This window comes from Diaphorina citri, unplaced genomic scaffold, assembly GCF_000475195.1.
Source record: "Diaphorina citri unplaced genomic scaffold, Diaci psyllid genome assembly version 1.1 scaffold2205, whole genome shotgun sequence".
Classification (NCBI taxonomy): domain Eukaryota; kingdom Metazoa; phylum Arthropoda; class Insecta; order Hemiptera; family Psyllidae; genus Diaphorina; species Diaphorina citri.
The window spans coordinates 1-13,479 of NW_007379630.1; the positions used below are offsets into that span (position 1 = coordinate 1).

The 13,479-nt window shown below is 36.7% G+C and overlaps 1 protein-coding gene and 1 long non-coding RNA gene across 2 annotated transcripts in view; one reads left to right on the plus strand and one right to left on the minus strand.

The window, feature by feature from the left end:
* On the minus strand, positions 1–703 carry LOC108253585. Its single transcript, XR_001809778.2, has 3 exons — positions 569–703; positions 262–339; positions 1–75 (listed from the first exon to the last, which is right to left on the minus strand). It is a non-coding gene; the product is annotated as an uncharacterized LOC108253585 (long non-coding RNA).
* An 869-nt stretch (positions 704–1,572) lies between these two features.
* LOC103518483 (homeodomain-only protein-like) overlaps positions 1,573–13,479 on the plus strand; it is a 21,890-nt gene continuing 9,983 nt past the window's right edge. Inside the window, exon 1 of the mRNA XM_008483550.3 lies at positions 1,573–1,759. The gene's annotated coding sequence lies outside the window, so the exon portion shown is untranslated. The remainder of the gene's footprint in view (positions 1,760–13,479) is intronic.

Genomic DNA, 13,479 nt, shown 5'->3' on the forward strand with positions numbered 1-13,479 from the left:
ACAATCTAACATGATGGTCATTTCCTTGAACCTCAGAATGTAGCATGCTTTGTTTGGATGACTGCTTAGGCTGTACTGTAAAATAGAAAACAAGCAGATCTTTATTTTCCCTGTGGATAAAACTAAATTTGAAACCTTGGAATAAGTAATACTTAAATAAGGTGATTGCTTTTAGCCTCACATTTGGTTTTGACTACAATTTTTTTTATGTAAAGGGAATCTAAGTATAACATCATTACTTATTGGTACAAAGCAACTTACCACTTTCATCTTGATTCTTGATATCTCTCATCCACTTTTCATCACAAGTAATATCGTTACAATCAGAATGAAGGAACACTGCTAGAAACAAGGAAAAGATTATTTATCAACAAATCACAGAAATTTGAGATCTTAGCCCAAGAAAGTAGGTGAAAAGTATGTTATGACTTATGACTAGCGCTTGCTAGGTAGTACTTGTAACTTCGAGGTTTTCTGGGCTTATCTTTTAGGTTCCAAGATTTTACATTGATTTCAACTGCCTATGTTCATCTCTCATCAGCTTGTAACAAGCTACCTGGCTACTCACATGAACTTCACCAAGCCTGAAGAAAACCTTGAAAAACCAACATTACACGTAATATCAGATCATAAATATACCGATGGTCACCAATCCAAAAATCAATCAAACGTAGCGTTGCTTAACTTTGGTGACAAATGTCAAAATCAAATGCCAAAACATTTTTGAAATTTCCCGGGTGATTGTTATTTACATTTTTGAATTTCAACGTTGCCAAGTCTACTTGAAATAATTTTCATGCACATAAAAATGTGCATACTCGACTTCTCGCTTGTGCTCATCTATTGCTCATTTTTCGAAAACCAGAACCAGAATCAAGATCCTGCTTACGACAAGGGAAAATAATTATTAGCCTTTTTGCCTTTTCTAATTACCTATGTTCTCGTACACCTACTTATGACAAAAGTGAGTCTGTCATCTCCACTAATATTCTCCTGCGTATTGCATACTTAAATAATAAGACGGCATTCATACAAATATACCTATCTTGGATTGTCCATGTCCATTACTGGACGCTGTGCTGGCAATCAAACTGTCCATTCTGAAACATTTTTGTTCTGAAACATTTTTGTTCTGAAACATCCCCATTCTGAAACATTTTTGTTCCTACCTAGGTATCTACCTTTAGCTTCATACCTACCTAATTAGGTAGGTATGTAGCTAACCTAAACCTTTTCCCTACGCCACTTTACATCTGAAAAGAACACCCTGTAAGAACGTTAAATACTAGCAACGTATGAACATTATGAACGTTAAAAAATTAACAATGAACGAGAGTAGCAAGTAAGCGAGAGAAGAAAAATAAATCCGTATAACTCGTGTTCATTGTTAATGTTCACTATTCATATTGTATTCAGTATTCAATCAGTCTTCACTATTTCTTTCTCTAAGATATAAAGATATTCCCGTAACTCGATAGTTACCTATTAATCCTAATTTTTGTGAATAAAAGTTTTAACTCGGTACCTACTCTACAGTTTTATAGTGCGATTTTTTTTTCTTTTTTTTTTTACGAGTGAAAAATACCAACTTTTTTCGCGGATTAAAAATAAACAAGTGGCAACTTAGGTAAAATTATTATACCTTCCGCTTTTGTCGAACAAACAACTTGTTCTTTTTGGAAGCCGTCTGAGAAATACGATCTTTACGTATCTATAGGCAGTTTGGAAAACAACTTATTTGATTATTGTCTGTCTGCTGGTAAGTAGGTACCTACCTATAAACTTTTTTTTTTTTAAGAGGTTTGACAGAGGGAACTGTAATTGCTATGGTCTTATCGTCCCGAAATCATTTTTCATTTGAAAACTTTCAGGGGTTCCAAGTGCAATGAATCCTGAATCAAACAACATTTCTTCATCTAGTGCCGAAGAAGTGTCAACATCCAATAATGCACAAGCAAATGTTGTTTCATCCAACACACAACAACAACCTCAAGGGCCAACATCTACCTCATCGGTGCAGCCTCAAGTAGCCAACCATCCCTCATCCCTGTTTGGTGTTATCAGAGGCAAGGTTGTGCAACCTTTTAAAACAAGAACTGTGAGTATTATTTATTAGGTATTCAGGACTTTTATTTTTTCACTTTCAGAGCTGATTAAATAATGATGTAGATACATACCTACAGTACTTAGCATGTATTATGATAGTTTACTCTAAACTGCAAGACCATCCCTTTCAAGAATGGGCTATATTTATTTACATTCCATGATGACCTTATTGCTACAGAGATATTTTTAATAATTTATATTTACTTATTTTCACGAAAATGGCCTAATGGTCAATTCTTGACATTAGCTAATAGCATATTTTATACCTGCTGTGGTTGTGCTTGAATGTTAAAACATACTTACCAGAAAACATCATAACACGCAATGTTCCCATCATGCTATCATTCTTATTTATCAAAAGTAAATTGAAATCTGGACTCTTAAATTAATGCTAAACCCTACAATAATAAATTATACAATTATTCATACCTACCTACATACCTACTTATAATATTAACTACAGGTCAAGAAGACGCATACATATGTACCTATAGGTACTTAAGTACATAATATATCTATGTAAATATATATGTACATAGGTACCTATAGGAAGGTATGGGTATTACATGATGATCATACTTTTTAAGAATTAAGTGCTGATGGAATGAGGTTAATAAGGTTAAGTGGCAGAGAATGCCTAACTTCGTCCCGATTTTAATTTTACTGTTGCTTTTTTGTCACAAGTAGGTACCTAGGATGACTCTGCGCAATGTTCCCATCATGCTATCATTCTTATTTATCAAAAGTAAATTGAAATCTGGACTCTTAAATTAATGCTGAACCCTGCAATAATACTTACCTACTTATACTTACCTACCTACAGGTCAAGAAGACGCATACCTACCTACATATATAGGTGTAGGTAATTAGGTACATAGATAGTAATACATGATCATACTTTGGAAAAATTTACCGCTGATGGAATGAGGTTAATGAGGTTAAGTGGCAGAGAATGCCCAACTTAGTCCCGATTTCAATTTATACTTTTCCCTGTTGCTATTTTGTCACAAGTACCTAGGACTCAGGGCCGTATATCTAGTAGGGGGTAGGAGGCTCTTTACTCCAGAAGTAGGTTACCACTTGTCACTGGTCGCTGTGGCCAAATCCCCAAATATAAGTTCTTTCTGGAGTAGGGGAGCCTGCCAAACATAGTGTGCTCCGTATAGCCTTTCTGGAACAGTTGGGTTTAGTAAACATACCTATTTATTTATTATTTTTTTTTTACAAATTCACGGATAAAATATCCATTTTATTACATTAAACAAAACATCAAACAATAGGTGTACAAACAAGAGAAAAAAAATACATACAGTATTAGGGGTGGACAATGAAAGTAGAGTGATTACGGTACTAGGCCATGAAATAGGTAATATTTTATTCTGATTTTATCATAGGCGTCGAAGAAGAAATCAAATGTGTTGTGTTCCTTCTCTCTTTCTTTCGGGACGATAAGACCTTCGTAAGTATTCTACTCAGCCTTTTCCAGTCCTGTTAACCGTTTCTTCCGTAAATAAATGACAGAAAAAGAAAGAAAGAGAAGAAGAAAAAAAGAAAGAAAGATTGAGAGAGCTCTTACCTTGAAGTTTGACTACTTGGTTCATTACTGCTACTAGATGTAGATGAAGATGATCTTACAGTTTGAATATCATTAGATATGGATTCAGTTCTAGTTATACTACAGCTAGGTAAAGGCTCATCACAAGATACCTGAAATTAATAAATTATATTTTGATTTATAATTTATAAATAATAAATAAACAAGATACAAAAATAAACTAATATAATAATAAAGAAAAACCTTGAAACTGTAATTTCAAACGCTCAGAGTCGTTATCAGGAACATTTCCAACTGCCCAATAGACTAACAAAAAGCATTTGACCGAGTTAAAAAAAGTGGCCCCTGAAAAGTACTAGAATGTGTGAAAAAGATCTGGGAGTCATAGGAATTATTGGAGACAAAGAACAACTTTGAAAATGAAAGGTTAACAACTTAACACACAGATTATATTTTACTAGCTGAATTCCGTCGCTTCGCTCCGGAATCCCGCTAGTTCATCCCGAGGCATGGCCAAACTTGTGGAAAAGGCATGGCCGAACTTGAGGCATGGCCAAACTTGTGGAAAAGGCATGGCCGAACTTGAGGCATGGCCAAACTTGTGGAAAAGGCATGGCCGAACTTGAGGCATGGCCAAACTTGTGGAAAAGGCATGGCCGAACTTGAGGCATGGCCAAACTTGTGGAAAAGGCATGGCCGAACTTGAGGCATGGCCAAACTTGTGGAAAAGGCATGGCCGCACTTGTATTTATCAAACTAAAAACATAAACGAAACTCAATATTAGGCGAGCGAGGAAAAGTTTTCTCTCCCGCAGTCTCTGCACTCTGTGTATTTCTTATGGTGATTTTAGCGATCAAAAATTGGTCATATCTCAGGATCGGTTTAGATTTTCGCAAAATCCTTTCTTGTTGCACACCTAGACCATAAAAGGAATATTCCTATCAAATTTCAGCTTTCTAGGTGTTGTGGTTCTGGAGATAGAGCGATCAGTGTGTGAAATGTGAATGAGTTCTCGTTCTTATAATATAAGATTTACTAGCTGAATTCCGTCGCTTCGCTCCGGAATCCCGCTAGTTCATCCCGAGGCATGGCCAAGCTTGTGGAAAAGGCATGGCCGAACTTGTATTTTTATCAAACTAAAAACATAAACGAAACTCAATATTAGGCGAGCGAGGAAAAGTTTTCTCTCCCTCAGTCTCTGCACTCTGTGTATTTCTTATGGTTATTTTAGCGATCAAAAATTGATCATATCTCAGGATCGGTTTAGATTTTCGCAAAATCCTTTCTTATTGCACACCTAGACCATAAAAGGAATATTCCTACCAAATTTCAGCTTTCTAGGTGTTGTGGTTCAGGAGATAGAGCGATCAGTGTGTGAAATGTGAATGGATCTTGATTTTATAATATAAGATACCTACCTACCTACCTACCTACAAACCCCCCTCCCAACCAGGGGGAGGGGTTCCTAAGTACGGCCCTGTATCGTGTAGAGCGAACCTATGACCCTTAAATTGTAGCGCTCCTGTGATTTAGGGTGAGCGGGAGGGGGTACCTTTGTAAAGTTCGTAAAAAATGACTACCTACTAATTGGTAAGTTATACCTACTTATGAAGTTATCCAACTTATCTGTGTTGAAGTTTCCTCCCTGATTTTTTCCAGGCTCCCTCGAATTTTTCCGATAAATTATTAGGCTTTCCTCCATTTCATTTTTTTGTTCCCTTGAACTCGTGCCTCTCTAGGTCCGACCCTGGTGGTCCTGTGCGTAAATCTGCCCCTGGCAATAAGTACCCACCTAATACCTACATAGTTCAAACTTACATCGGTGTTCAGCTAGGTACCTATTATGTTCGTTTCTGCGGTAAACAATTAAAACAATGCTTGTGATCTTGTGAAGAATAGAATTGTGTGTGAAGAGATTACATATATGTACACATGATGTGAACTTACGTTCCAACGCTTTTTTTTTTAATAGTTTGGATAAAGTGAGCTGTAATTGCTAAGTTCTTATCGTCCCGAAATCGAAGAGAGAGGGAAGACAGGATAGGCGAAAGCCAGCCGTTCCGAGAACGAACATTATCCATTCGGGATAAAATCCGCCCCGCGCGGGAATCGAACCCGTGGCGTAACAGACGCGCTACAAACCAAACAAACTAGGCTGGCTTCTCTCTTTAACGTTATTTGACGAAAACTCGTTTCTGCACATGTTAGACGGACGCTAATTTTGGTCGCAAAAACTCGCTATTATACCTACATTAGGTACCTATACCTATCTACCTACTGTATGCTATAGCGTATAGCATATAATTTACTGTTATTATTATTCCAGCTTACTATTACGTAAGATGAAAGTAAAGCTTTCTTGTGAGGCTTTAAGCTTTGTATGCTGAGTATGGGAAATCGAACAAAATAGTTAATAGGTACGTACTTTCATACCTACGTATAATATCGAAAACAATCATATATACCTACTGAGATAAGTACCTACTTGTACCTCTTCAGATTTTGTGGCGGATTAAACGATGCTCAGAAAGTTTCAAAACGTAAAGCTATGTCCACACATAGTCGACCGGCCGTTGATCGAAAAATATCCATGTTGTAGAGGCAGTGTGGATGTGTCAGTCGACATCGATCGACGTCCGGTCGACTATGTGTGTGGACTGTGGACAACTAGACACACCTTAAGAATAAGAACTCCAACAATCCACAACCCATCATTCAGGCATGAGGTGCCACCCCTAACTGTTAAGTTGATAACATGATAATGATAACAGTAGGTACCTAATATACAATGGAAAGATAGGGCCTACGTCACCGGGCTATGGGCTAGGGGCTAACTGATAACAGCATACAATATAGAAATATAATAGGGGCTATGTCACAATCCTAAAATATGGGAGGGTTAAGCTCACAATACATAACCTTGATAGATCAGTGGCATATAGTCAAACTGTCATAACAGTACCTAGGTATTGGGTACCTATAGGCTATAGGTAATAGCTATGGTATAGCTATAGATACATATGTAGGTACCTAACACCTAGGTTGACATTTTCTCACTTGGCACTCAATTGTTTGGTGGTTTGTACTTTTTACTTTCTATTATTTTTTAAAAGGTCAGTCGTTAGATATACTTAGTTGGAATTTTATTGTACTCGTATACTATGCAAGAACTCATTTTAATTCAAATTAAAGAGCGAATGAAGGTATTAAACAATTGAGATTAAAAAAAAGTTTTCGGACCTTATCCTATAGGAAGGAAAGTATTGTAATCGGGTCAAATTTTCGATGGTCAGTTTTTGATGCCAAAACACGTTTTGGGGTCCCTAGAGCCTAAATCCAAAGTTTCAGCCATTGGTCCGTGTGTGTATCTGTGTGTCTATCTGTAAACAAAATATCTCGAGAACGGTAAGAGCTAGCGACTTGAAATTTGGTATGTAGCTGTCAAATGTGACAAGGAAACGAAACTTTTGGTTAAGATCGGTGCACCGGTTGGCGGCATTTTACCGCTTTTCAGCTATACCGACTAAACGGTTAGAGAATAGAGATATCTATGGTAAAAGTTAGGGTAAAATAATACTCAAATAAGCATCATTCAATAGGATAAGGAAAGTCGTGTGATGTTCACACAGATTTTTTTCATAAAGCTAAATCAAAATTTTGAAGGTGTACCTTCAAAATAAGCCCCCCACATTTAGGCAAGAACCGCCTATGTATTTGACGGAAACTCGTTTCTGCACATGTTAAGGGGACGCTAATATTGGTCGCAAAAACTCGCTATTATACCTACATTAGGTATACCTATCTACCTACTGTATGCTATAGCGTATAGCATATAATTTACTGTTATTATTATTCCAGCTTACTATTACGCAAGATGAAAGTAAAGCTTTCTTGTGAGGCTTTAAGCTTTGTATGCTGAGTATGGGAAATCGAACAAAATAGTTAATAGGTACGTACTTTCATACCTACGTAATATCGAAAACAATCAAATACCTACTGAAATAAGTACTTGTACCCCTTCAGATTTTGTGGCGGAGTAAACGATGCTCAGAAAGTTTCAAAACGTAAAGCTGTGTCCACCCATAGTCGACCGGCCGTTGATCGAAGTAAATCTATGTTGTAGAGGCAGTGAGTGTGGATGTGTCAGTCGACATCGATCGACGTCCGGTCGACTATGTGTGGACACACCTTTAGAACTCCAACAATCCACAACCCATCATTCAGGCATGAGGTGCCACCCCTAACTGTTAAATTGATAACATGATAATGATAACAGTAGGTACCTAATATACAATGGAAAGATAGGGCCTACGTCACCGGGCTATGGGCTAGGGGCTAACTGATAACAGCCTACAATATAGAAATATAGGTATTAGGGGCTACGTCACAATCCTAAAATATGGGAGGGTTAAGCACACATTAGATAGATAGGGGTTACGTCACCTAACTAGGGGCTGGAAGCTAACTGATAACAGCATACAATAGAAATATATTAGGGGCTACGTCACCTAACTAGGGGCTAACTGATAAAAGCATACAATAGAATATATTAGGGGCTACCTCACGATTCTAAAATATGGGAGGGTTAAGCTCACAATACATAACCTTGATAGATCAGTGGCATATAGTCAAACTGTCATAACAGTACCTAGGTATTAGGTACCTATAGGTAATAGCTATGGTACATATGTAGGTACCTAACACCTAGGTTGACATTTTCTCACTTGGCACTCAATTGTTTGGCGGTTTGTACTTTTTACTTTCCTTATCCTATAGGAAGGAAAGTAATGTAATCGGGTCAAATTTTCGATGGTCAGTTTTTAGTGTCAAAACACGTTTTGAGGTCCCTAGAGCCTAAATCCAAAGTTTCAGCCATTGGTCCGTGTGTCTGTCTGTCAAAATATCTCGAGAACGGTAAGAGCTAGAGACTCGAAATTTGGTATGTAGATGTCAAATGTGACAAGGATGCGACACGAAACTTTTGATTAAGACCGGTGCAACGGTTGGCGGCATTTTACCGCTTTTTGGCGGTTTTCGGTGTAATTTAACAATATATCGGGAACGGTATGAGCTAGAGACTTGAAATTTGGTATGGAGTTTACAAATGTGACAAGGATGCAACTCAAAACGTTTGTAAATCCAAAGTTTCAGCCATTGGTCCGTGTGTGTGTCTGTCTGTAAACAAAATATCTCGAGAACAGTAAGAGCTAGAGACTTGAAATTTGGTATGTAGCTGTCAAATGTGACAAGGATGCGACACGAAACGTTTGGTTGAGATAGGTGCTGCGGTTGGCGGTATTTTTTTACCGCTTTTGGACAGATTTCGACCGTTTTTTTGGCGGTTTTCAGCTATAGCGACAATACGGTTCGAGATATTGTCAAAGTTAGGGTAAAAGAACACTCAAATAAGCATCATTCAATAGGATAAGGAAAGTCATGTGATGTTCACACCAGATTTTTTTTTAAAAGGTCAGTCGTTACCTATACTTAGTTGGAATTTTATAGTACTCGTATCTATACTATGCAAGAACTAATTTTAATTCAAATTAAAGAGCGAATAAAGATATTAAAGAATTGAGATTTAAAAAAAAAAGTTTTCCGACCGGTATAGGTTAGTGGCTTAAAAGTCCCCAGATTTGACCCTTGAAAAAAAAAGAGACCCTATAAATAATAATTTATGCAAATTCAGGATAAATTGATGAGATCATGAGGGCTTACGTAATTTTACTACCTAGGTACCTACATACAAACCAGGAGATGAGATCATACCACCTAGAGTTCCAAAGCAGATAAAGTCACAAGGTTGAGAGATCCAAGGATTTTTTTAAAGAGGTTTGATAGAGTAAACTGTAACCTAACTGCTAGGGTCTTATGGTCCCGAAATCGAAGAGAGCAGGAAGACAGGATAGGAGTAAACTAGCCGTTCCAAGAACGAACCTTATCCCTTCAGGATGAAATCCCCCCGGGTGGGAATCGAACCCGCAACCTAGAGGGCTGTAGGGAATGTTGACTTCATAGTAGCCCTCTGTTCTGCCAGCTTATTAATAGTTAGCTTGGAAGGTAGGGGCAGGAAATAAAAACGGCGGTGGAACACTCATCTTTTTTTTCTTTTTTTAAAAAAAAAGCCCTTGTAGGTAAGCGCTATGTCGCAGGTTCGATTCCAGTCCGGGGAGATTTTTGTTCGTTCTCGGAATGACTGACTTTTTCTTATCCTCGGGCTTATCTATATAGATATTCCTTCTCTCTTCAATTTCGGGACGTTAAGATGTCCGTTGTTACAATTCCGTCGATCAAACCTCTCTCTCACTCTCCCTCTCTAAAAAAAGACCTTTGTGTTGTTATAAGGCCCTATCATAACATTCATAACAGAGAGTTGACATTCTGAATGTCAAGATCAGAACTGATGTGAATGTCAAACGAGATCACCGAGTGAACCGAGTCACAAAAAGGTTGAACGACAACTACAGTCCAATTCATAAACGAAGTCAGTTTGGGTTGAAATATTTTTCGTGGGAACCCTTTGACCAATCAAATGCCTCAAAAATATGTATGTGTGTACCTAAATACACATAAGTACCTAGTATTGTTAGATAAAGCCAACTAGAATAGTTAGCTTGGAAGGGAGCGCGCCTGCTTTGGAAGCGATAGGTCGCGGACGAACTTTATTCCAAACAGATGAGGTTCGTTCTCGGAACGGCTGGCTTTGTCCTTTTCGGGACGATAAGACCTCCGTTATTGGTTACAGTATAGGAAGGTATTGATTTACCTACAGTAAATAAAAGACTTCTTTCATGATTTTGACAGTATATGTTAGTGAAGCTATGTAGGTATGTTCCGCGATATCTATCACATAATAGTCATGATAAAAGACCTCCAATCTATCTTTCTTTGATAACTATGTATATTCCTGTTACTATTACATAATCTTGTACGTGTATGAGTCATTTGAAATAACAGTAATGTTTATATGCAAAACACATACAAATAGACCATTTTTACAACATGTATTTTCCAGTCCCTAGGTTTCTTAAGACTACCAAAGACGTAACCCAAAGACAATATGAGCTTTTATCTGGCAGGATAGTAAAAAAAGTCCCTACCTACATATTTTCAAAACGTTCAGCTTTACCTACAGTAAATAAAAGACTTCTTTCATGATTTGGACAGTATATATATGTTAGTGAAGCTATGTAGGTATGTCCTATCTATCTTTCTTTGATAAACTATGTATATTCCTGTTACTATTACATAATCTTGTGTATGAGTCATTTGAAATAACAGTAATGTTTATATGCAAAACACATACAGATAGACCATTTTTACAATATGCATTTTCCAGTCCCTAGGTTTCTTTTAAGAATTTAAGACAACCAAAGACGTAACCCAAAGACAATATGAGCTTTTATCTGGCAGGATAGTAAAAAAAGTCCCTACCTACATATTTTCAAAACGTTCAGAAAAGGTTGTCAGATAATAAAGGACTGGAAAATCCAATCTGTCCCTATTTTGTTCTTCTTCTTCTTTTCGCACTCTACTGTTATTATTAATTTATCTCGTTCTTATAATATAAGATTACTTTCCTTATCCTATAGGAAGGAAAGTAATGTAATCGGGTCAAAATTTCGATGGTCAGTTTTTAGTGCCAAAACACGTTTTGAGTGTATGTGTGTACCTAAATACACATAAGTACCTAGTAATGTTAGATAAAGCCAACTAGAATAGTTAGCTTGGAAGGGAGCGCGCCTGCTTTGGAAGCGATAGGTCGCGGACGAACTTTATTCCAAAGGTACCTAAAACAAATCCACATTCCATAATATCCTAATGAACTTATGATGAATGAATGAATTCCGACCTCCTAGCTCACAGATCCAATCCTCATTCCTCAGAACTGATCATAGGCGGTTCTTGCCTAAATTTTTGGGGGGGGCTTGATTTTGAAGGTACACCTTCAAAATTTTGATTTAGCTTTTTTTTTACTTGTAAGTAGATGGAAATTTACAATCTAATATCTAATAACAATGGGCGGAATGATAGTACCTAAAACAAATCCATATTCCATAATATCCTAATGAACTTATGATGAATGAATGAATTCCGAGCTCCTAGCTCACAGATCCAATCCTCATTCCTCAGAACTGATAAGATAAACAGATCGTAAAACAGAATTCAGGCCAAAACCATTATCAGCAGATAATAGGTGATTATTTGTTTTATTTCTGTTTATTTTAACGAAATGTCAGTGCCCGAGGTACAGAAGCAACAGAAATTTAAATGATAGTTTGGTGATTATTTGTTTTATTTCTGTTTATTTTAACGAAATGTCAGTGCCCGAGGTACAGAAGCAACAGAAATTTAAATGATAGTTTGCCAGGTTTGCCTGGAATCCTGATTTTTTCCAAAGCTAAATTTAATTTACTATAATAATAATAATAATAAGTTTATTCTTCCTTTACAATATTCTTAAATGATTATTCTTCATCATCCCTGTAAGTACTTCTGTACTTTTAGGGACCATAACTTCTTATTATGTAATGTATGTAGAACTATCCTTTTTTTTGCAAGAGGTTTGATAGACGAAACTGTAACAACAACTGTCTTATCGTCCCGAAACGGAAGAGAGAAGGAGGACAGGATAGGAGAAAGCCAGCCGAGAACAAACCTTATCTGTTTAGAAAAAGTTCGCTCCGGGCGGGAATCGAACCCGTGACCTAGCGATTACAAGAGTGTGAATGCCCAATTGAATTTGTCCACATCAACCATTGGTTCACCCAACGTTATCGTCAATACAAAACGCCAAAACTGTTCTATTTGTGTCGAATTTCTCAAAAGAAATGGAGAGAAAATAAACACCGCCATAAATTAGTGGAATTGAGAGCACGATATTTGTAAAGCAATCGGTCGAATATCAAGAAGAAGGAAGAAGAAGAAGAATTGAATTGAATTGAATTGAAAATTATTCCATTTATTTTTTATAAATTTATGTACATAAAATAAACACCTCCTAAGATAAAGAATACCTTCTGAGGAGATGGTTTTTTTTTCCTCTTTCTTTCATTTACTTTTACTCCTAATAGCAGAGATTTTATACATAACATAAGTAAATAGAATATAGTAACCTAGCAGTAGGTATACATTATTACCGATTTGATGGGTGAGTGTAGATATAGGTAGGTAAAAGATAATCCATACTAAGTAGGGACCAAGAATATCATCTACATAGGTACCTAATTATTATTAGTCTAGGAAATACCCTGTAATAGTTCCTAAATAGACCTAATTACCAGTTTGGATATTACACACATTGAAGTAGGTAACTAGGTATATAGTTGTATTAAACCCCCAATCTATCTACCTTCCATTCATATAACTGTGTACACCGACTAAATATAAAGGTAGTTACCTATATGTATTACATAATATGATCGTATTTTTGCTTTTTACATAATCTAAGAAATACAATTGGGCAAAAGGTAGGTAGGTACATAGTTCATACATCTTCTTATTGTTTTTGTTCATCTTGAAGTTTTTCCTTCACTTTCTTCTGGACAATTTTCATGTTGGTTTCATTTATGAAATCGCCACAGTATTGGTCGAGAAGTTTAGGTATGAAAGCCGACTTCATTCTCTCACCATACTTATTATTACCGAGGGTGAATATGAAGTTCTGTTTTCTCAGTTGATAGGACGATTCGTTTCTTTTCCTGAAGTTTTCATCTTGGAAATGTTGTAAGATAGAAATGAGCTTTGCTAACTGGGAAGGCTGGAGTAGTTCCGATTTTTGTTCTTTTTCTTGGTCTTTCCAGAATAGATAGTTAAT